The 25,335-nt window shown below is 50.7% G+C and overlaps 1 long non-coding RNA gene across 1 annotated transcript in view; it reads right to left on the reverse strand.

Moving 5' to 3' along the window:
* Positions 1 to 1,484: 1,484 nt before the first annotated feature.
* Positions 1,485 to 25,335, reverse strand: part of LOC128570301 (uncharacterized) — a 149,613-nt gene continuing 125,762 nt past the window's right edge. Inside the window, exons 2-4 of the long non-coding RNA XR_008375544.1 lie at positions 21,549 to 21,614; positions 6,498 to 6,631; positions 1,485 to 2,505 (exon numbers count right to left, since the gene is read on the reverse strand). This is a non-coding gene — a long non-coding RNA (uncharacterized LOC128570301). The remainder of the gene's footprint in view (positions 2,506 to 6,497; positions 6,632 to 21,548; positions 21,615 to 25,335) is intronic.

Below are 25,335 nucleotides of genomic sequence, written 5' to 3' on the forward strand. Positions count from 1 at the left end.
ACGCCCTGACACGCAGCAACACCTTCCAGATGCCATGCAATCCTCAGAACCCGGCTTTTTCCAACCTGCACAAGAACCTGTAATTTGACTTGGGATTGTTCTTACTTAACCATGAACGCCCAAAAAACAGGGCTCACTTGCTCCCCGCCCACAACTACACCTCCAAGTTACCCTCTCTGCATCGCAGATACAGTCAGGGTCTGTAAAGGTAAGAATGAGCTGGGAGGGCCTGCTCTGCACAATCTGAGTTGAACTCAAAGGTTATCTAGGAGATGTGAGAGGGAGAGTACATACTTAGCCCTCATTTACCGGCCCTCGGCAATTTACAGGATACTAGAGTTCAAAGGAATTTCAGGAAATCCTCTAGCCAACTCTTTGGCTCTCCAGACAACACCATCCTCCAGATTTTAGCTCTTTGACTCCGTCTAGCAAAGATGTAGGTTTGGAGGCTTGGAGTGTGTGCGTACATGTGCGCAAGTGTGTCCACACACACATGCACATGCGTGCGTTATATTTCCCCCAGTTCCCAGTGGCTGTGTTAGCTTTTGTTTCTTAATGAAGTGTTCTGTTTCTAATGAGAGAGCTTAATTTCACCTTCATTAGTAGGACTATACTGGAGAGGAACCCCTGATACACATCAACCTGCCACGCCCACCATCCATAGCACCCTTGGAAGGACAAGGGTGGTTCTCCAGACCCAGGTGTTTACGCAGAATCAGGCAACCTTGCCATTCTGGAACCAACTTCATTGGTCAGCACTGGTGCATCCATCTATGGCTGCCAGGTGGCCAGTGACATGATGGAACAGAAACTGGCCAAGCCAACTGACAGCATTGGTCACCTACAGCCGGTAACCTAGAAACAGAGGCAGGGTCACCTTAGCTGCGGTGAGCAGGTGCTCTAACTTGCCCACGACTGTCCTGGGTTTACCACTGAGAGTCCTTCATCCTGAGAAATACCTTAGTCTTGCGCAAGTGAGAAGAATTGACCACTCTCTGCTCATCACCAACTGCAGAATTCTAGACTCAGAGGCAGTGGATCCTGTTGTTGAGCAAAGGATCAAGATAATCGTGAGGTTATTGCTCTTGATCTCCCTAGAAAATATCTACAGTTTCTAGGTATGTTGAATGACCCTGGGCTTCTGGAAAGGCCTAGCTGGGCAGCTACCTGTCTACCCCACTTCCACTGCGACCGGAGGATAAACCATCACCTGTGACGTCATAGTGTATCTCTATCCTTGACGCCTGAAGGAATCCAAGCAACACACGGCTGTAACTGTGTGTCAGGGAAGAAAGAAGGTGAACAGCATTCTACATCTTTAAGAGGCTCTCCTCAATCATTGTGAGCCTCAGACGTTCAAAAAGACCCCATCACTCCCCTTAGAAGACAATGAAGTCACCAAGTAGCCGTATAAACACATCATAGGGAAGCTTTATTGCTTTTTACAAAAGCAAGCTGTCCATTTGCTTTGGAAGAAAGTAAAAACATCTTTGGCTCTGCATTTTGGCCAAAGTTGACCCATGATAGACATTTAGGCAGTGTTTTTAACCATGCATGTGGTGGCCACAGGGTAAAAAGAAAAAGAGGAATCTCGGGCTGTTGATAGGTGTGTATGTGTGACCAGCACACACTGGGGGAAGGGCATCCTCAACAAATACCACCAGCCATGGCATCTGGCCAGCTTGTCATGAAGCACCACGATCTGGCATAGACTCTGATTGCCACCTGGGAGAAGGAGGTCTTCACATCTTGCCTCTGTGTCATAGTAGGCAGCGGGAATGAACAACAGTGTTCACTTTGTGCCCTTGCAGATGACATCTGTGTGTGACTCCAAGGAGTTGAACATGGAGAACACCAGCCTTCACGTCAGCTCCCAGGCAGAGGCCTTCTCGGGTGGCCCTGTGGTCTGAGAGCCTGCGGGCTCCTGCATTGGTCCGTGCCTCACTCTGGAACCCGGGGTCCAGATTCCAAACGCATGAGAAGAGACACCCTCCTGAGGCTGCTTGTTACTCACGGACACTGCCCTCTTCAGAAGGAATGGGAACAGAAACCAAGATCCCTTTTGAAACTAAGTGTAGTTAACTATTCACTCTGCATCCGGCTGCAAGATAATGGGGCAAACAAGAACTGCTGAGTCCAAAGGCAGGGCAGACATGGGGAGCAAGAAAGGGAGTGGTAGAAAGCCCTTTGGGTGCTGGGGACAGGGCTTTGGGTGCAGGGAGCAGCAGAGGAAGGAAGGTCAAGGTCTGGGATGGTGAGTTTCCTCCAGCAACACCTCTCACTGAAGGTCCTTGCTTTCTACCCAAATGTCTCCTCAGATCCAGAAGTTTCTTTGTTCTCCAAAAGAATTCTTGGTTGAATCCAGAGCTCTTGCCTTTCAAGAGACAGCCTGGCCTCAGCCGGGTCCTTCACAGGGGTCTTGGTGGCACATGTGAGTTCAACTACCCTTCACGGGGGAGACGTGGATGAGGACAGAGGAGCAGCCCTTGGTCGGTCCTTCCCAGCCTGTGGAACAAATCACAGGACAAGAGTGAGCATCGCCCCTCCGGCTTCTGCTTTTCCAACAGACATCTTTAGGGGCTAGCATCACATTACTTACTGTCTTTGGTCCACAGCGTTCTTGCTACTGAATCAAAGATAGTTCAATATTTTAGTTAAGGGGGGAAAAAAGAGCCTATTTCTACCTCTCAAGGACCTCCCGTACACAGAATCTTCACCAGATTTATACTTTCCTCACTTCCAACCCACTCCCAAGCAGCCCCCATTGATGAGTAACAAATATAATAGAACCTCTGTAAGTTGACCACCCAAGGCACTGTCACACATTGGTCAACCTATGTAGGTGGTTGACATAAGTAACTAGGCCTACTGAACTGAAACGTTCGTGTGGTGCATGTCCGGGCTGTGAAAATTAGGTCAACTTAAGGGGGTGGTCAGTGTAGGGAGAAGGTCGCCATGGACGTTCTCCTGTGGATTCAGCACCACCAAATTTCCCCCAAGGACTTTCCTCATTTTTAAATTGATTAGGCTCAGCAAGGCAAGGAAGGGGCCTTTCACAGATAGAGACGGCCTAGGCCGTGGGAAGGAGGCTGGCTGTGGGTCTCAATTCTTGCAGACACTGTGAACCTAGATGAGCACAAATCCACGTGTTCACAACCACCGTGCTGGATTAGAGGCTGTGGATGTGGAAATCAACCAGACAGACAAACCACCCTCTTGGGCCTCAGCAGAGGCAACATGGGTAAGCATGACACGGGGGACAGCAGTAGCTCAGGACACCACAGGCCCCCCGTGTCCCTGCACAGATGTGGTGCCGGAGCTTTCCTTCCTGTGGGCTTTGCCAGTGCCCCTGGCAGGGATGTGTGCAGAGGCCGTGACACAATGAGGTGACATTCCCTCATCTCTGGCGCCCTTCTCTCTGGATGTCAGAAGATGCTTCAAGACAGCGAGAGTCAGCATTCATTTTAGAATTACCTACAAACATTTAAGAACAAAAATCCAAAAACGGCAGCCAGTGTGCAGACACAGAGGTGCTCAGGTGCTCCAGGGAGCCCTCGGATGGGTGGTGAAGAGGGAAACCAGGAGTTTCCACCCCGGGTGCTGGCCAGGCCCTCTGGATATCCGCCACCTTTCATTCAGACCTGAAAACATCCCAAACAAACCCAAAATTCTGCTAAACCGTCTCTGGTTTCCTTTCCTCTCCTGGGCAGCAGCCCTCTGAGCTGTCTCCGAGAGGGTCCTTGAGAACCCTTTTCCCCTGGGAGACGCAGGCAGCTTGCAAATTAATTGGCAGCAGCCGGGTGAATCACACTGGGACTTCCTTCTTGTTGCCCGGCAACCGTATGCACTTGGCAGTGGGACATTAAACACGGGGGAATGTTGTGAGGCATTTGCAAAGTAAAATAAAAAGCAAAACACACACCATCATCGCAGACTCTCACCCCAGCACGGCAGACCCAGAGGGGTGGGGAGGCAGACATAGGGAGGATGAGGGGCACCCACACAGGGAAGGAGCAGGGGGCTGGGCCACAGGCAGATCCTAGCTCTCCCCCTTCCCTCCTTCCCTCCCCACACCCAGCTCTTCCAGGTCTCGCCTTTGTGTTTGGCTAACCACACGCCTGCCTTAGCCCACAGAAAGGTGGCGGGAGGCACAGAGATTAGAAGGCACCCAGCCACTGACAGAGTCACAGAGCAGGTTTACCCACGTTCGCTACGGAACTAGCATAGCTGCTGTTTGTGTGCTCCTCTGTGGTCCACAGGTTAAGTCACCTGGCCGAGGTGACACAGCCACCTCTAGGGCAGGAGCCCTCCCCACCTCCCCCTTGCCAGTCCCTTACCACTTGACTGTTTCCATACCTGTTGCTATGGCCACCGGGTGCTTGATTAGACAAACCCTTCAGCGACACACAGTCCTGCCTGCAGACCTTGCCTCTGCCCTCTGTTAAAACCCCCAGACAGAACTGAACTATAGACACAGTCTGTGTCTGGAACAGCCCCCGGGAGAAAGTGGGGTGAGCAATGCAACAATAGTAGTAGCAAGAGGACTCCTGTGCTGGCTGCGTAACAGCCCCCAGAGGTAGCCACAGCCTGATGCCCACAACCTGCGAATGTCACTTTATACAGCAAAAGGGCCTGTGCAGATGCGATTAAGTCAAGGATCTTGCAATGCAGAGATTATCCTGGATTATGGGGGGTGGGGCACCTTACACATGAGCTTGTAAGAGAGAGGCAGAGGGAGAGCTGAGGACAGTGGCAGTGGGAGGTGTGAGAGGGTGGAAGGATTCAAGGAAGGGGTCAAAGGGAATGGATTCTCCCCTAAAGCTTCTAGAAGGTGCCAGCCCTGAAGATGCCTTGACTTTAGCCCACTTGAAACCACTCTCTAGAAATATAAAAGAATAAATGTGTGTTGTTTAAAGCCACCAGGTTCGTGGTCATTTATCACAGCAGGAATAAGAAAGTGATCCGTATCCCCCCCACGGATTTTTGAGGTATCACAGTAGAGGTACACAGAACAATGAGGTAGAGCTGGGATCCAGAATGTGGCTCAGAGAGTTCTGACCAACACCCTGCACGCTCAGTAGGAGAAGTGCAGGTGTCTGAGAGCAAGCCAGGCGGGGATCAGCCCAGGTTTCGAAGTGGGCTGTTAAATTACACCATTTTTCCAACTGTCTCACGAGCAGGTGGTTTAAAGCCTCAGTTTTGTCATTGCAAAATAGAGGTAATTTTATTATCTACCTTGCAAAGCTCTTGGGGTTAAATGAGCTAATACATGAAAAGCAGCTAGTTGCATGGTGAATACCCAAAAAATAATAACCCTTAGGAAAGGTTAGGCATGCATATATGGAAATAGGCCATTAGTAGTACACCTCAATAGCTATTTTTACCCTTTCTACTTAGTAACAGAACTCTTAACTTGGAGCCGGCACATTGCAACCCAGAGTAAAAAGACTACCTATATTATCCAGCCTCCCTTGCAGTTGTATACAGCCATGTGACTAAAATCTGACCAATGAAACGTAAGCTGAAGTGTACCAGGAATTCTAGGAAGCCTGTTCAAAGGGTGCTGGAAGGAGCACAGTCTAGGCAAGTAGGATTCAGAGTCATTCTCGGACAAGGGTTCTCCACGTGCACTGGACAAGCAGCTTTAGCATCACCTGGGAACCGGTTAGCAATGCAAATTCTTCTGAATCAAAGCCTCTGAGAGCAGAGCCCAGTGACTCTGATGCACACTCAAGTGTGAGAACCACTCACCTAGGGCAAGATTTCTCAGTTGGGCACATTTGGGGCTGGGTAACTCTTAGCTACAGGGGGCTGTCCTGTGTATTATGAGATGTTCAGCATCATCCTCTGGCCTCTACCCACTAGGTTGATGCCAAAGCACCACCATCCATGCATGCCCAAGCTGTGACAATCAGAAATGTCTCAGGAATTGTCACCTGTCCAGGTTGGGGGGAGAGGTAACACCGTCCATGATTGAGAAACACTTCCCCAGAGGAGTGGTTCTTTCTTGACCTTGGCTGCACATCAGAATCACCTGGGAAGCTTTTCAAAATTCCAATGCCTCGGCCTCACCCCAGCCTGGCTAAATCCGGATCTGTGAGGGCGGGCTGAGGCAGCAGTGAAAGCTCCCAGGTGAGTCCCACATGCAGCCAAAATTAAGAACCGCTACAGGGGCAAGCAAGCTCTGAAGGGAAACTGTTGGCTTTGAGCTGGATGAAGGCGCAGACTCCTGATTATGGGAAGGACATGAGAGGTTCCCAAGCAGAAAATGTAGTAAGAGTCACTGGGGTAGACTTGAAACCACCATCAAACCTGCCAGATGAGTGACTAGATGGGGCGAAATTCCTGACAGCTGTGTCAGCACACTTCCCATAAGAAGAGGGTGGACACTGTGTCGTCTCTCACATGAATAACCACACAAAGCCTCAGTTTCCTCCCCTCGTAAACACAGCACACAATAAGCCAGCTCCCATGAGACACAATAAACATTAGCTCACCCATCAAAAAGAACCGTCTCGGCCGGGCGTGGTGGCTCACACCTGTAATCCCAGCACTTTGAGAGGCCGAGCCAGGAAGTATCATTTGAGGCCAAGAGTCCAAAAGCAGCCTGGGCAACACAGCACAACCTTGTCTGTACAAAAAATACAAAACAAAACAATTAGCTGGCGTGAAGTGTGCACCTGCAGTCCCAGCTCCTCAGGAGGCTAAGGTGGGAGGACCACTTGAGCCCCAGAGGGCAAAGCTCCAGTGAGCTGGGATCTGATCATTGCACTCCAGTCCACATAGGAGAGCAATACACTATTTCTTAAAAGCCAAAAACTACAAGAAAAAGAACCATCTCAACAATGGGCCCTATTTAGGGATGAGGAGATTATGCTCTCTTTCTTATTGGTAAACTCTATGGGCACAGAAACCAGGATCCTCCCACAAAGATACCCTCTGAACAAGTAGAAATTCCATATATATTTAATGCAGTCTTGAAAATAAGCTTGGCAATGGGTCTATAATTGAGGTGGAATGGAGAAGCAGAAACGAGTAAATGAGAAACCAGTGACAAGGAATGAGGGAGAGATGAAGACGCTGACGCCCTGACTCTTGAAAAGGAAAGATGAAATCCTGCATGAATTCTTTTTCCTTCAGGGATGGACTTTTTCCCTCCTTATTTCATTCCCAGCCTGCTCTGTTAAAATGCTGAGCCACGCCTCTCCTTGTTTCCCTTGGCCAGGACCATGAAGTCCAGGATGCCATTAGGGGGCGATGTGGGGAGTGGAGAAAAGGAGCTGACAAGAAAGAGAAGCGGGAGGAAGAGGGGAGAGCTAACAGGCTCTGAGGGTCTTAGATGTGCCAAGTCACTGCGGGACTGCGATGCAATGACGTCTCTGTGCCCCACCTGGCTAGCGCAGATGGAAAGATAAGAGAACAGGTGTAAGTGTATAAAGCATATAGAAAAAGTCAAGTCCCGAAGTTTCTCCCAGACTCTCAGGGATGGAACCTGCCGGCATGCCCATCCTTCCCCAAGGGACTCCCAAGGGATTTTACCTTCCATTTTCTCTGTCCATTTAAGCTGGTTGGGACAAAGAAGAAATGCAGTTACTCCCTACCAGGAGTGCCAAAGAGACAAGGGACCCAGGGCCCATTTTAGATCCCTTTTCTGTGCCTAGGGACTTCTAACAGCTGATCATTTGCAACAAGTGAGTCCAAGGAACAGAGGACCTTATTGCTGGCGCTGGCTGTTTGCGATGCTCCCACCCTCCTTCCCCATCCTAAGCAGCCCCTCACAAAGTCAAAATACATCTCCCACTTGACTCAGATCCCTGGGTTCCCTCCAGCCTGTAAACCTTGTGTGCAAATGTCCTGACTCTTGCAAATGTGTTAAAAAATAAACCTTAGAAAGCTTCCAGATGTTCTGTTTGTATCGTGCTGCTTCTCGGCTCTGGTCTCCAGAGGCCAATACGTGATGTACAACCCAGATAAAATATGAGGCAGCTCAGAGGCCCAGCCTAAGGGGGTGGTCTGTGGGGAAGAGGGCATCCCCCACACCACACTTCAATCAGTTCATCCATTAACTCTTCCATTACAAAAGGATAACCTTATTATTCACCCTCCCCCAACCCTGTGTCATTCCACCATCGCTAACATCTCGATTCTTCCACTATGATGGGTGAGTTTATTCTATGCCATGGAAAAACCTTCAAAAGACTGCAAAGGGATACGTCTGGGATTCCCCAACAATGAGTTTTTGGGTCTTGCCTTCCCTGAGTGCCCACCTCTCCTCTCCATTAAACTTTTTATATCAGCTGCCTTTGAGACATAGAGTAAGGGACAAAATGACGGAGAGTTAAGTATCAACCCTTATACTTAAGATGTTAAATTACCATATGCAAGGATACCCTAGGAGCTGGACCAGACCAGCCAGAATGAGGGAATGAAGTTCACGACTTGTGAAGGCCTCTCTAGGGCTGGTGGCCTCTGCTCTACAGGAGGGTAATTGCCAACTGGCCGGCTTGTGCACACACAGCCACACACACGCACCCTTCCCAACACGCACACACCTGAGGGCCCGCGATTCTTTGCACAGGGTGACGCCTGCTCCCTTTGATGCTTGCCGGATGTGTTCCCATTGGGCAAAATCCAGACCTCAATGAAACCCGGCGTTATCAAGAGGCCGGCCGTTTGCGATTGCACAGGCCTGTTATCTCCGAGGCCCTGGGCGGGACTGCTTTGCGGTTCTCCATTGAAAAGCTGTAACTTATAGGCAGATCAAAGACCCTCCCGACCCCGCAGACCTGGGTCCCTTGTTTAGCCCTGGCAGACTGTTCCTAAAGATGGACTTTAAAGATAATAGGTATCCCGACCCCAGATCCCTTCTGTCCTCTTCTTATCGTGCAATATGCCCCTGAGGGCCACCCGGCAGCCGGTCACAAGGCCTTTTCTCTCCTCTCTTTAGATGGCCCATTTAATAACAGAAAGTGGGGGGCTGGGCCAGACAGTGCCCTGGCCCTGGTGTAGCAGGGGACACAGGAGAGAGACAGACAGCCACTTTGAGACCAGACAGGAATGGTCTCCCCTTTGTGAATCATGCCAGCAATGACATTGGAGGGAGAGTCATTCTTTATACGCTTTTCTCAGGAAGAATATGTGGCCAGGTTCCCCTCACCTGGACCCCAAAGTCCCCTGTTGGCCTCTCCTGTCTACCCAGACATTTGACAGCCAGGGGCCAGTCTGCAGTGAGGACACCACAGGACCTTGAGTTGTTTGGATCTGGGTCATCCCACTGGCTAGGGAGAGAGGGAGAACTGTCCTCAGACTGTGGGTGCTGGCAGGCTTCTCGCCTGCTGAATGGCTCCCAGCTCCGTGGTGTACGTCTGTCACGTCAGATGCAGCGTGGAGGGTACCGCACTCAGTGCCTGACACTGAAGAGGTACAGGAGGGAATGAATGAGTGGACAAATGAACAGGTGGATCACCAGCAACAAACACTGTCATCTCACAAGTAAGGACCTCGAGCCAGGACGTTCATTCCCACCAATGGGAAAATGCTTCGGGTAGCTCTTCTCATGGGGACATCATAGCTTAATGACATGGAGTCAGATCAGGGCTCAGCCTTCAGGGTCAGCCTCTTATTGGTGGCAGGATCCTGGGTGAGTCACCTCAATTTTCTTTAAGCCAAGTGTAAGGCAGGAGCAACAGCGGTATCTTCTCCAGCACAGGGTTGTTGGAGGACTGAGTTAAGTGCTACAGACTCAGTAAGCAGTGTTTCTCTTTATTACTCTATTAAAAAAATACAAATAGCACATTTCCAAAGAAGGAAGGACATTAAGTCATCTTCCTGGTGTTTTCCTGATATAGACCATACCTAAGAGATGTGCAAAAAGTCCAGATCCATCTTCCATTACGCTGTTTTGTCCTCCTTTTTTTAATCAGTAAAGTTGTTTTTGGCATCTGGATTCACCCTGATTTTTCCTCCTTCCATACTCCCTAAAAGTTCTGAGAATTTGTGCCCACATCAGGGAGTGGGTGATGAAGCCAGGACTCGTGAGCAAGGGACTTAAGAAGTCCCCACCGTGAACAATTCAGCTCAGACCCGGAGAAGAGCTTTATTCCAAAAGAGCAAAGGCTGATCCAAACTTGAGCTTGGCTCTTATTTAAAGCTGCAGTATGTGGATATCCAACTCCCATCTCTCTCCCCTTGCCATCTTTCATCCTTCCAATGTCTGTGCTTTCTTCCTTGAACCCTGGTTTGTTGGTCTCTGTCCCACTCTTGTGAGAGACACTACAGCCAGGACAAGCAGCTCAACTAGAAACGATGCCTGTGGCGTCTCTGGTCTGCCTGGTCCTGGCCCAGCATGGCCTGGATGGCTTGTGGCGCCTGTGCCAAAGTGAGGTAGGGAGCTGTGCCCCGCCACCCTCCCATCACGACAGGGCCAGGCTGTTACCCAAGGCTGCAGCTGGGCTCTCAGAGGCGCAGGGAGGTCAGGCAGCAAGTCCACAGAACAGGCCACCCACATGGCGCATCAGGGCTGCTGGACTGTCCCCGGGGCCGGAGCCGCACTGGCCCTGGGCCCTGACTCGGAAGACTCCACCATATGGCCTCCCTCTGGGAGGGCGAGAGGAAGAAAAGACAAAAACCAGGGGCAAGGGAGAGCCATGCCTCCCTCCACATGCCAGAGACCCTTCTCAGGATGGGGCTGGGGGTGTAAACTTGCCCCCAGCAGGTCTGGGAGGTGGAGGTCGGTGTCCCATAAACAAAACTGGCAACACATCTATCGGTGGGCTCCTGCTCTCTGCTCTCTGCTCTCCTCCCTCTTTCCAGCTTCCAGATATGTTTCCAGGGTTCCATCTGAACTTCAAAAACCCTCCAGTTTGGGTTACTTCACACTTTTCTAATTAAAGACCCAAACTGGATTTTCATGTTCACAGAGAACTTTGACCAAAAGTGTGGGCAACAGAGCAAACCAAAAGACAGTGATCTTGCTCTTGTTCTCTTGTGTTTTTATTTTCCTTTCTTTCCCTTCCTCCTAAAAAAAACAAGGGGTGGGGGGCACAAAGCAGCTTTGGCCTCTGGGTCCCCTCATGTCTGCCTGTGGTTCTGTTGAGAGCATTTGCCTTTCCTCTGCTCTGTAGGCACCAGCCCTCATCCCACCGGGGCTGGGGTGGGGGTGTGGGGAGCTGGGTGAGGCTCTGGGAAAAGCCAGGAAGGAGGCAAAGAACAGATTCTCAGTGGAAGGCAATCTTCCCAGGTTCCTCAGCATGCTGGGACTTGCTGGAAACCGGAGCCCAGGCTGGCAGAAGGCGGGTGGACAGTGGGACCAGAATTCAAAGGGGCAGCCGGAGGAGGGGGTAGGGAGGGGGAAGAGGTGGAGGTTTCACTGAATCATATAAATTAGAGACAGAAGGATGGCAGGCCACCTTCATTTCCTTCCTCTACTAATGGGAATTATCTCATTAGCCCCGAGCTTCCTAGAGGCTAACTTTAAATGATTCCTGTAATAGGGATTTCGGTCTATGCCCTGCCTCCCCTAAATCCAATCTGACTCCCAGGAGAGGTAGGAAATGTTCTTAAAGGGACAGGAATTAAAAGATATCAGTTCAATCCACTGAACACTTTCAGGCAATGGGGGTATTGCTCTTTTACCCTCTAGGTCCACTTTCAGGAATTTATTTTGAGAAAATAGTTGTGGATATAGTAAAAAACTGAATAAAGACATAACATCCTTGCTCCTTTCCTCCTTCCCAAAGATAGCCACATTCTAATCCCTGCAATGTATGAATGTTACCTTACCATGGGATTAAGATTTTGAGATGGGGGATACTGTCCTGGATTATATAGGTGGGCCCTAAACCTAATCACAAGTGTACTTATAAAAATGAGGCAGAGGGAGATTTGACTACTGAAGATATGACTACTGATGTGACCACAAAGGCAGAGACTGAATTGGAATGCCAGCAGCCACCAGAAGCAAGGAGTGATTTTCCCTTGCCAATGACTTGATTTTAGCCCCAGAAGTTTCATTTCAAACTTCAGGCCTCCATAACTGTAAAGAGAAAAAAAATTATGTTGCTCTGATTTATCCTAATATGTTACAGCATCCTCAGGAAATAAGCACACATGTGAATAAAGTTCTTTCTACAAGGATTGTCATTAGAGCATTATCTCACAGCAAAAAAGAGAGAGAGAGAGAGAAAAGAAACATCCAAGAATTATGCAAACATAACTATGCACGATCCTACAATAAAAACATCATATAACAGAATATGATTCTTAAATATTTCCCTTGCTTTTATAAATTTTTCTAATGATTAACATCTCAAAATTCTGTCGTTGTACAAGTCACATACATATATGTATTTGCAGGGTGGTATGAGTGGTTAAGGATGGTTTGACCCTTTCCTATGAATAGAGAAGCAGGAACTGGTGGAAATGTAGTAGAGAGAGGTAAAACAAAGAGAGAGGGATCCAGGATTGGCACCTTGCTGGGCTCTGAAGAGCATGTAGGGTCCTGGCAAAAAGGTTCATCTCTACACACACCTCACATCTTGGCATCAGGGGCATTTGGACTGCACACGCTCCTCACTAACAAATGAACGAGTTTGATTCCCCTGCTCCCCCACCTGAAGTCTATTTTGAGACTTGAACATGGTTCTTTTTGCCTCCCAACCTTTATCTGTTCCTTATTGTTGGGTTGTGTACCAGTTTCCTAAGGCTGCCATAGCAAATTACTACCTTAAAACGAGAGGAAGTTACTCTTTCGCGGTTTAGGGAGCCAGAAGACCTAAATCAAGGCATGAGCAGAGCTGGTTCCTTCCAGAGGCTCTGGAGAGAATCTGTCCTCTGCATCTCTCCCAGCTTCTCCAGCAGTCCCTGGAGCTCCTTGGCTTGCAGACATGCACACTGACCTCCAGATCCACCCTCGCAGCTCCTTCTCCATGTCCCCTTCTCTTCTTGAGGACTTGTCATTGGATTTAGGACCGGAATCCAGGATGATTTTATCTAGAGATCCTTCACCAACTACATATACAAAGGCCCTATTTCTCAAAGGAGGTCATCTTCTGAGGTTCTAGGCGAATATGAACTTTGGGAGGGTACTGCTCAAACTACTTCAGAGAGCCTCCAGTTCCTTTCTCTCCCTTCCCCTTCCTTTGGTCCATTTTTTTCCTCCAAGTCTCAGTAATGCCACAAGGTCTTCTTTGATTCTTCCACATCCCTGGGATCAATCCCTTTCTAGCCTGTACCTGACAATTCAGCCACAGTGCCATCCCTCCCATGCCCTGTTCATAGCCTGGGACCTACAGAAGGAAGTATCCATAGGCAGATGGAGACTCTCTAAGTGTGTGCACTTCCCACAAACTGGAGCTACCAATGTTAGAGTGGGTGGCCTCAGGAGAGATAAAATTCCCCATCATCAAAGTGTTCAAGCAGAAAGCATTTATCTGGAAAGACTTAAAGCATTCTGCAGCTCTGGATGGGAGATGGAATTAGATGGTCAAAAAGAATTTGATTTTATGAGAGCAAAGATTGTACCTACATCACTCAGCACAGTGCTGGGCACTGGAAAGGCACTAAGCAGATACTTATTGCCCCACTGGGGATTCTGCCTTAAATCTCAATCTTCATCCCTTCAACAAACATGTGAAACTCTACAAGGCAAATAAACTATGACAAAGGAAATGCCAGGTCTTAGATGACATGTACATCCAATGATAGAGAACAAGGCAGACTCCACTATGGGGTAAAATTTCACTCTTCTACATGCCTGTCTTTTCTTTGATAGCAAGAGGGTGACAAACCAGGACAAATCCCAGGGCAGAAGTCACCTGCATCAGCACCCAAAGACTGTGCAAACTGAGAGAGGGACTCAGCACCACCAAAGAGGGGTTGTTGGAGCGTCCCTCAAGAGATAGGGTCCCACTAAGAAAGGGAGAAGGCAGAGGACTCTCTCCCTGCAGTTGTCAAGGGCAGGCTGTCTGTCCCCGCTGGAGCCCAGACAAAGCACACCCACCAGGCGGGTGATTTATCAGCTGTGGGAGGTGCATGAAGCTCTTAAGCCACAGGTGGGTACCTATAAAGCCACCTCCCAGGGGAGCACAGACCTCAGGCCTTGCTGTGCTGCTAATCACTATAAGCACCCAATGCCTTCACCCCGACCTGGGCGGCCCTCATCCACTCCCAAAGCCTTGTCACATGCTCAGTGATCTCAGCTGGCCTCACACAAACCCTGCCGAGTAAGCAGGACAGGTGTTGTTATTATTCCCACTTTACAGATGGGGAAACTCTGCTGGGGCAGTTCTGTGATTTGCACAGGGCCACCCAGGGAGCATATGTCCGAGCTGCTTCCACAGACAAGGCAGGGCAAGGTGTCCCTACTTCCTCTGTGCTGCCCACCAGCACCTGAGGGCTTCACCTGGGTGGCAACCAACCCCCAGGGTATCTCTTCCCCCTGGGCCCTGGGTTTCCTTTTTGGACGCTCAGGAGCCCGAGAGCTAACCCCCCTGACTCTTTCTGCTTTGTTGTCCTCTTGACAGTTTGGAAGTTGGCGGAGCAGGGCCCTGGCAGGGGCGGGCAGAGCTTGTGCCCAGGCTGGGCCTCCCTTGGGAGCCATAAAACATGCCTTTTGGGATCTGGGAGGAGAATCTGCCCATTCTGTACTTTTCCAGTCATGGAGGAAGGAAGGGACAAGAAAAACTCAAGGCTCGAGTGGCAGCCCTTCCCATCAGGGCCCAGCACAGGTCCTCAGCATGGAGCCCTGTGTCTCATGGAAGCAGCCAGGAAGTGGTTGGGAAGGCAGAAGGGAACAAGAGCACTCCCTCCGGTCTGGGGCCAGGGGGAGGGCCTCTCTGCCTTCTCTCCTTTTCTTAGTCACCTGCTGATGCAGGTGCAGTACAAAGTTAACCATCCTCAGGTCCAGGGCCTCCATGGGAGGTGACTGAATTCCTTTGTGGTGGAGACCGTGGACCCACACAGCCCTCACCCCCTAAAGGATATTCACTGCTGATCTGACTGAGCCACGGGAGCCAGAACTCTGGAGATGGCACCTGCAGGGCGGGGAGCAGAAGGCCAAGCAGGCCAGCCCAGCCCAGCTACCACCCACCCCTCCTGGAAGGCCTGCACTCCACTGGCTCCTCAGACCTCATCGTCCAACAGGAACCCAAAAAGTGGTCTGGTTCTCTCTCACCAACCCATTTCTTTGTACCCTCTGAGGAATGTGCACCCTCAAGGGGCAACCAGGGAGACACCGCACAGCACAGGGCTCAGGAAACTCTTCTGCTCTTGGGGCCAGGCAGAGAGGAGCCATGGGAGGGGAGCAGACGGCCTGCAGGCAGCAAGGCCAACCCTGGTTCCCATGACACTCTGACTGGCAGCGTTAATAACTAACCGCGTCCTAGACAGGTGCTGGCAGCCTCGCCTGAGGAGTTCTTGCTCAGGGTTGGAAGTGAGTCACTTCCCTTTATAGTTTGCTAGCAGACTGAGTCACCCGGAGGCTGACCCCTTCACACAGATTCTCACACCTTGGCTGGCGAATATGCATGTCCATACCTTAGACCTACCTACTTTCTAGGTCAGCAGTGCCCTGGGAGCTGACCCTCCTGGCCTAGGTCATACGGCATCCCTGTAGGTGACTCAGCCCCTGCCTAGCTCCCCACCCACTCTCAATGGGGCAGCCACCTCACTGGTCTAAAGAGGTATCTGGCCAGCTGTCTGAGAGAGACGGGGCCTGACAGGTGGGCACCCATGCCTGGGGCCCAATTGGGCCCACCTCACCTTTGACCTTTACCCTAAAAGCATTGCCCCCACACCTTCCTAAACCCCTGTATGGAAACCCAAAACACTAGAAATGGAAAGTTCCAGAACTAGTGGGCCAAAGGACAAAACTGTTATGTAATCCATCAGCTTCATCACCTTAGGAAGGACAGAAGCTAAGGGCAGGTGAACTAAGTTCAGCGTATGGCGATACACTTCCCTCCTGTGGGTGTCAGGTGAGAGGTGGGACAGGCCGCCGCCACCAAGGCTCTGGTCACCTCTCAGGACTGATCTCCTGAACAAATTTCAAGCACATGTCATCATAGGAAAAAAAACCCATGTACCTTTTTAGATAATCCTTCTTCCCCACTTTCAAATGGCCCCTCTTATATATAATTTTTGTTTCTTTAATTAAAAAGAAAGTGTAAGAAAGAAAAAAACATGAAAATTTGGGGGGGGGGGGAAGAGGGTTAAAAAAATCTCCTTGAAATAGATTGGGGATTTACTTTTCTTTTTAAGCCTCAAAAAGTCCCTCTTGCTACCTGGTTTCTAAAACAAATGATCAACACAGATGACATCAGGTCGGATAGCCCTGTGCTCCAGGCAGGTGGGAGACTGGCAGGCTGAGAAGAGATGACACTATTTCTTTCTTTAGAAGATGAAAACCAAGGAGGAGAAACGATGGCAGAGGCTGAGCCCCGGGTGTGGTGGGGAATCTGACACTCTGCCAGCCGTTGGCCTTTTGGGTGAACTCTGCTTGTCTCAGCGGGACGAGCTGTGGTTCCATCGTCTTCCCTCTCAGGTATCACAGCCAAACTCAGCCCCGGGGCTCAGAAAACTGCCTCACCTCCAAAGAGCCCCCGGACTTTCCGAGCTGCATTTTTAAATCTGTTGGCTGTGGCTGTGGCTGCTTCTTGACCTCTGCAGAGGGAGAGAGGGGGGCTTTCCCGGGGACACACGTCTTGCACATAGGAGCGGCCAGCCAAGCTGCATCTGTAGCACCAAGGATCCAGATGCCAGAAGGAGCGAGACTCCACCCCAGACCTGGCTCAAGAAACCCAGTGAGTCATTAGGCCTGACCAGTGACCACAGTGTCCCAGGGTGAAGTGGGAGGCCTGGGGATGAGGCCTGCTGCAGGGACACGAACCACGGTGACTCACAGTTGGACCCTGAGGGGAAGTTCCATCTGTGAGTCCTCTGGATGGCTCTCAGCCCCGGGTGAGCTCATCCCCGCCACCCGCCTGCCGCCTCTCAGAACTGGGACTTGCTTCTTTCTCCCAGAGCCCCGGGTTTCACTCTCAATTATGGTTACAGCAAAAATCATCATCCCAGCCACAGCACCTCTCCCCTGCCGGCCACACACACACACACACAGACAACCACAGACCCGAGGAAGGAGTGTGCCCTCCCTGGGGATCAGATCATTCAACTCTAAAAATAGTCCTTCCTCCCAGGGATCTCACACAGGAGCCTTTGGGGCTAGAAGATAGTGAATACGACAGTTCTTTGCAAGGAAGTATGCAAAATCCACACCAGGCAGCAACGTGCTTGCAACTCCTGCTCCAGGGACCTGGCCATTGGGCTGCCATCTCGTGGCCTCACTCCCTGGGCCACTGGTCTGGAAGCAAAAGAACACAAGGATGCAAAGCACTAAGCGGGGAAGGGTCCTCAGCAGCAGAGCTATTGTTCCAGAGGTATGTAGGATCATTCAGAAAACACACTCAGCCCTGGGAGAAACACGCAGGTAAAGACTGCACCCCTCCCACCACCCTTTCCTTTCCCCAGCATTTCCAGCAGAACACGCACCCCATTTCCCAAGAAGAGGAGGCCCTCAGCTAGCTTCTCACCACACACATGGGCAACAGACGGAGAAGTCCCCCAAAGAAGAGCACAGGGCATTCGCTCCTCCAGAGGCTCAATTTGGGGGCCATGTGCAACTACAGGATGTTTGCTGCTAACAACACTAAGCCCAGGGCCTCCTGGACACCTCCTAGGAAGGCCATGTTGTGTCAGATCTGAGCTCTGGGGGTGGCCCAGCCCACCTCGACAACCCATGTGGCTGCAGGACAAGAAAAACGAAGGCGTGATGACAGTGATGGTGGCCTACTCCTTGCTGCATTTGCCAAGCTATACTCTCCTGGATGGAGGAGGAGGATGAGAGGAAGACAAGGAGGCCGCAAGACAGCAGGAGAGCCCCAGAGCCCCGGGACACCCCGGAGGGCGCTCTCGGCGGAGTCAGCTGCTCCCTAGCATCATAAAGTCACCATCAGGTGCCCCCAAGGACAGGCCTGCACCCCCACTGCCCTGACACCATTGAGATGTCAGGACAGAGGCTTTTGGTCTCCTCCTCCCATCCTATCCATTTTCCCCACTCTCCTCATTTTTTCTTTCATTTCTCTCTTTGGCTGCTGGCACTGCAACCTTCCACTGTGACCCCTGGCAGCTCCCAAGAGGCAGTGAGAGGAGAGAGACCTTTGAATGACACCACAGCCCCGATGCAAAAGGCCACCCTAAGTCTGGCAGTCGCAGCAGGTAAAAATCAGTCCCTGAGATAGAGCTTCATGGCTTTGCAGCTCATCGCCATCATCAAAAACGTCATTCTGTGGTCACATGTGTTGACTGGACAGAAGAGAAACAGACACAGTCAATGCCCTCCGCCCATGAGCCCCCCGTTCCTCACACAGTCAATGCCCTCCACCCATGAGCCCCCCTGTTCCTCACACAGTCAATGCCCTCCGCCCATGAGCCCCCCTGTTCCTCACACAATGCCCTCCACCCATGAGCCCCCCTGTTCCTCACACAGTCAATGCCCTCCGCCCATGAGCCCCCCTGTTCCTCACACAGTCAATGCCCTCCGTCCATGAGCCCCCCCTTTCCTCACACAGTCAATGCCCTCCGTCCATGAGACCCCTGTTCCTCACACAGTCAATGCCCTCCGCCCATGAGCCCCCTGTTCCTCACACAGTCAATGCCCTCCACCCATGAGCCCCCCTGTTCCTCACACAGTCAATGCCCTCCGCCCATGAGCCCCCCGTTCCTCTTAGCTTTATAACAGCAAGTCGGATCACAGCACATTTGCCTCCTCCACACCCTTCACCCCACAGGCTCTTCCCAAGCGCTCCACAGCTCCCTCTGTCACCTCGTCACTCTGTGCTCCAAGGCCACCTTTTCTAGTCTATACATTGTCACAATTTCTACACACTATGACCTGCCTTCCACCCTCTCTCCAGACTACACACTTGAGCTGCTTTCCCTGCCTGTTTTTATTTTTTTTCCACACTTTCACCCGGTGACCCACGAGACAATTTACTCATTTGTCATTTTTCACTCTGTGCCACCTGTCCAGCCCCTCCTAGAAAGCAAGCTCCATGAGGGCAGCATCCGCCTGTTTTGTTCAACTCCTATTCTCTGCCTGGAGCAGGCCCAGCAAACAGTAGGTGTCTAATAAATATCTGTTACACAGCTGTCTTAATGACTGAAGCAATGGACAGATGAAGGAAGAAGTCACTGCCATGGGTGGCGGGGGAGAGACTGTGCACCTGTCTCCTGGGGAGGGTGAGGGAGGGCTGGTGGAGGTGGAGGGGCTGTTTCCAGAAAGGCAGTGCCCACGGCTTGCCTGGAAATCCCCTCAGTGTAGCTCTTTAACCACCTCCCACCCCAACACACCCCCTGGGGCAGACAGGACCAGGGAATGACTCCAACGATGAACTCTCCTTCCAGGCCCAGGCTCCCACTAGCCAGTACACACCATCACCAGAGCACCTAGTCTGCACACCTAAGTAACAGAAATGAGCCCCCCGCACCCTCACCCTACTCTCAAGGTGCCACCTGCGGGGCAGGGCAGAGCCAGCACTGCACTCCAGCACCGCAGTGAAGCCCCTGCAGCTGAGGCAGGGGCCCTGGGTGGAGGAGTGGCCAGCCCTGGGACCCATGGCTGTGGGTTTTTAGAGTGACAGGCACAGATGGTGACCCACAGAGGGGACTATGCCAAGCACAGAGGCGGGGTGCAGGAGAGATCCTGACCTGGGGTGGGATATAAGCTGGTGAGCATGGCCGAGAGGATCCACATGTGATTGGGAAGGGATGGGAATGAGCCTGGGTGTCCAGGGAGATTTGAGTGCCGAGACAATAAACAGCCATGATTGGTTTTCTTAGACCAGAAAGTGACACATGGAAGACTGGGCTTACGAAAGGGGCTTAGAGAAGAAAGAAATAGGATTACTCAGGGGAGGAAAGAATGGGCCTGCAAAGGCCAGAGCCCCTTGTGGCTATCCTGTCCCAGCTAGTTCAAGGGCCAAGACCAGAGAGCCGGCAGGAAGAGGAAGAGGAAGAGGAGGGTCAGACGGCCCCTGCTGCACAGTAATTGTCAGGACTCAGTATTCTAGCTGATGGGGGTGGGGTGAAACCCACCAGACGCCCTCCTTCCACTCCATCTGTGTGGAATAGGATGGAGCCGAGGGAGGAAGGAGACAGTAAGAGAAAAAGCCTCTACTACGGTCTGGGCTCCTGGGCTCCTGGAGTGTGGCAGTTCATTTCTCTCTTCATCTCCCCCGAGGACCAAGTGTTAGTACCCCCATTTTACCAATGAAGAAATGGAGGCTTAATAATTTACCTAAGATCATATTCAGACCCAGTAAGATTTTTAAAACACAGAGAAAAAAAAAAAAACAAACACTGACATTTATAGCATGTTGCATGCCTGATATGTCCCAGGCACTGTGCTAGGCACTTAACTGTGTATTCTCTCCTTCCACTTCACAACAGGGAAGGGATTATCTTTACAATCCCCCTTTTACATATGTGGAAAGCAAAGTCTAGAAAAGCGAAGGTCACTGGCCCCTGCCACAAAGCAAAGAAGCAGTGGAAGTTGGACTTGAATCCAGGTCATCCAGGTCCACACGCTGGACCACTGCACTACACTGATGGAGACATGCTTGTAACAGAATCTGGCTCCTTCCAAAACCTGTTGGCCCCGCACAGCTCTCCCTCCTGCAGGCTCTGCAGGTGAAACAGAGATACCCTGTTGCTGCCCATCAAACGTGTCCAGGTTTGGGCTTCCAGCTTAGTTCCTACGTCTGAGACTTACTGCAGTTGCCATGGATGGTGGGGGCCAGACGACCTGGGGCAAATCCAGCCCTTGGAGTCAGGGAGCACTCCTTGCTCCACATCCTGCTTTATCAGGAGCAGACTTCAGCTGGCAGCATGCCAGAAAGCGTTGACATCCTGTTTAATCCTATGGACACTCTCTGCCCTCTTGAGGGCCAGCAGGTACAATCCACCTGTTCTTCTATCCCCTTGACCCGTAGGCTCTGTGTCACCTGGCTGATGGTCCTCCCCACCCACTACAAAGCATCGGTGCCCAGCAGGGGACACAGTGTGTAAAGAACAGGTAGCAGGAGTTGAGATGTGGCACGCCAGGGAGCCAGGACAATCCACTGTCATTGAAACAGCAGTAGGTAGACAGCCATGGTACAGGCCTGGCTCTGAATCCCAGCTCCCTCACGAATTAAATGCACCACCTGTACTTCCTTCATTCTCCCCCTCTGTAGGCTGGTTGTCAGAGGGCCTACCTGCTAATCCAAGTAAAAGCCAGGCACACACAGCCTGGCCTGAATTAATCATGACCACTATTTGTACCTGTGTCTGGGCTTTCTCTGATGGCTAGGTTGCAAGGTTCCTACCTGGCACGTGCCACACTGGGATGACATGCAGAGGCGTTAGAGATGTCTCAGTAAGGAGGGTGTGCTGAAGAAAGAATAAAGCCCCCAAGCCAGAAAGCAGCTGTGCTGAGGCTGCGGCACCCAATTCACCTTTTTCTCATCCTCCTTTCGGGGCTCAAAGCATCCACGGAGTCAGCCAGAAACTTCTGATTTCACCTAGAAAAATAAGGGGAAAGTCACATCAGGAAACAAGATAACGAAACTCATCTTCAAGCTTAAATCTGGAGGACATGGTCTCCCAATGCCAGGTAGCACTCCCAAGCACACAGAAGTTAAATAGCTGTTTATTCTTCTATATAGAAAACAACTACATTAATCAGAAAAAAGGAAGCAACCCCTTTCTTACATCAACTGGACACAACCAACTGAGGAATGCTTTCAAAGAAATACGGACTTGACCTAGAATAAACTAAGATATAAATGGATATAATGCCGGACAGTACTTTTTTTCCAGTTATAATAAAACTCAAATTCACAAATAGACCTTTACTACAAAACAATCTATTGCCACTGTGCTGAGTCGTTCTATTTTTATTAGGCCTTTTCTTCCAAGATGCTTATGATTCTTTTTCTGGGTTTTATAGGTTCTGCCCTTACCATGTATCTGAATCCATTGGATAAGGTAACACACAAGGAGCATCTCCGTAGCTCCACATCTTGTCCCTCTCAAGCACTCAGTAAACGTCAGCTACACTACTATTAATTAGACATTCCTTTTGTGGGTTTCTACTTCATTCCATCCATGTAATTCCTGAACAAACGTGCACAGGTGTCTGCTTAGTTACTGTTGTCGTTGCTGCTAAAATGGGTATTTAATCTTTAAATCCAACCTCCATTCCATCTAATTCAGACAGCATAAGGGTAGTATTTCAAAAGGTGTTTAAAGATAATAACCCCATTTGAAACGCCCCCATCATTAGGCTCAAGGAAATCACCCTTAGGTTGGCACATGAAAACAGAAAGAAGAAAGTAAAAAGGGGAAAAGAATACCATCAGATGTGAAACAGAAAATCTGTAACCTTCACACACGAGAGAAAGGATTGTTTTGGGTAGTGTTTTATTCTTACATTGGGTGAACATCGCACATCATCACTCCAGTGGTTTTTGTGTTGCTGATGAGAGGACTGGGCGGAGACTCTGCAGCCAGCCCCATCAACCAACGCCTGCCACCAGATCAGATTGGGGGTCCCCGGGGCTGCAGCACCCCCTCCTCCAATGCCAGCGACACACATTTCCCGAGCCTGTCTCTTGCTACTGTGCCCACGAACTCACCCCTGGACCAACTTCAAATGTACAGGCTGCTGACTAGTGGGCAAAGAAACTTGAGGATTTCAGCCCCGATGAATCATAAACAACACTTGGGACCCAACTGACTGATTGGTGAACACTAGAAAACTCATCAAAACAGAACAAGCAAATCTACACAATACCCTCCTACTTCAGTCCAGGCATCTGGAATGGATTCACTGCTTCTATTTGACGCAATTGATTTTCGGTTTATTATTAGGAGGAAATCACCCACGATAAACTCATTCAAGCTAAAGCCCAGATGGATGGACGAAGTGTCAGCACCAGCCCTCCAGGGGAGATGAGAATTCTGACAAGAGCAAATCTTAACCATTCACTATGTACCCGTGAAGTTTCAATTCTGCCAATTTCGATGCAGGGATTGGAGAGATAAGAGTAATGGGACCCTATAGGGGGGTCTTCTTTACATCCTAGGGACGGGTGAGGGGGAGGAAGGGCAGAGAGGCCCTACAGCTGAGGTCCTCAGGCTTCACTACTTATGGAAATCACTGCCCTTCCCCTGGACAGCTGGAAAAATCACCCCAAAACCTTAGTCCCACCCCCCAGAGGTTCCAACTGCTGCAGGGTGAGGCCTAGGCGCTGTGATCTTTTTATAACGTTCCCTGGGGAGGTTTAATACACACACACACACACACACACACACACACACACACACACGTAGCAGAATCTGTGGATCCTGCTAAAATTTGAATTCAGTGGGTCTTGAGGTGGCAGCCTAAGATTCTGAATTTCTAGCACGAGCCAGGGGTCATCAGAACACAAGCTGAGTAGCAAAGGCGTGGTAGCAGCCCTCTGGCAGCCTCCTGTGCCCCGCCTGCAGGAACCTTAAGCAAACCCACCCCACCCTCTCTCCAGGCCTGGCTTCCTCCTCAGGGGTGGTGGAAACTATCCCTTTTCCAGGAGGCCCCACAGACGTGCCCAGCTGACTTCTGCAGTGCCAACTGGGTAAGAGACATTACTCACATCCCAGGAGACAGAGGGAGGCCCCTCCCCTTGTCCCTGTAATCCCATGCTAGGCCAGCTGACCTCTTGCCTGAAATGCACCTCCAGGGATCACGACATCACCAGAATGGGCAGAATGGCTCACTTCTGTTCTGGTCCTTAATGGGGCTTCTTTCCCAATGGCTTTGTGCATTGGCATGGCAACTGGGGCCACCAAGATGCAGAGTCTCCCCAAGAGCCTGGTTGGCACACAGCACGCTGTCCTCAGCATCTGCCCCCAGGGAGCCCTGTGGTGGCTACAAACACACCTCTCTACCTCACAGGCTGCCCTTGCTGTCCTCACCATGGACAGTGGCGGGACAGGGAGTGATGGCACTCCCTCGGAAGCAGGCCAACAGCAGCATACGACGCCCAACACCAAACCTTTGAGGGAGGCCACAGACTGCAACCGGCTACCCACAGCCTTCCCCTAAGGTCCCTCCCTTCTTCCTGCCCCCGCCACCCCCACCCCACAGATGCTTCTTGGCATCCCCGGTGATGCTTTGCTCTACACACCACCTAGTGGCTCCAGGCCTAGTCTTCTCCAGACAAGAAGGAAGGGCCCTCTTGTCCTGGACACCTTGGACCAAGGCACCCCGTGGAACAAAAAGCCCAGAAGGTGAAACCACAAGAAGACACTCAGCTGGAATTTGCCCAGTCCTACAAACCCGCTGTCTTCTCCAAAGAGTGTAACGGGAAAGTGGGGACCTGCTGTGACTTAGAGGACCACCTACTACAGAAGACCAGGGTGCTAAGGGAAAAAGATGTGGGACGGGGCAAGGCCGGGATAAGGGTTGCTGTTTAGGAGAATTATTGGACCTTCTAAATGGGTCTAAAATCGAAGAGGAGGGAGTTTGATAAAACAGGCCTAGTAGTTGTCAAGAAGCTAGACCACAGGGTCCCATTTTCAGAAACCCACCCAAGGCTGACACAGCCACAGGGGCCATGAAAATGTTCTACTTTCTTTTAAAGTCTGAACAAATAAATAACATACTATAATATTAACACCTAGGTAATAATGAATCTAGCCTGGATTCCATTCATCTTAAAATATCTTTTTTTTTTTTTTTTTTTTGGAGACAGAGTCTCAAGTCTCAGCCTGGCTCACAACAACCTCAGACTCCTGGGTTCAAGTGATCCTCCTACCTCAGCCTCCCAAGTAGCTGAACTACAGGATTACACCACCTGTCTGGCTAGTTTGTGTATTTTCAGCAGAGACGGAGGTCTCACTTTGCTCCGACTGATCTCAAACTCCTGAGCTCAAGCAATCCTCCTGCCTCGTCCTCCCAGAGTGCTAGGATTACAAGGGTGAACCACAGCACCAGGCCATAAAATATCATTTTTAATATTTTTTTCTATGAAGACAAAAAAGCCTAAGGTCATGAACATAATTTGACCTCGAATGCACTGACTTCTTTCCAATCTCCAAATTTGCCAGCCTTTGCTGAGACCCCTTATGGAATGCCCCTACTGTTGCACCTGCTGGGACACCCTCCGTCCAGCCAGAGGACTTACCCTCAATGGCCTCCTATTGGTTCACCCTTTCTACTCTGCTTTCTGTCAAAAGCTTTCCTGTTCCTCATCAGCC

The sequence above is a fragment of the Nycticebus coucang genome, chromosome 18 (assembly GCF_027406575.1).
Source record: "Nycticebus coucang isolate mNycCou1 chromosome 18, mNycCou1.pri, whole genome shotgun sequence".
Taxonomy (NCBI): domain Eukaryota; kingdom Metazoa; phylum Chordata; class Mammalia; order Primates; family Lorisidae; genus Nycticebus; species Nycticebus coucang.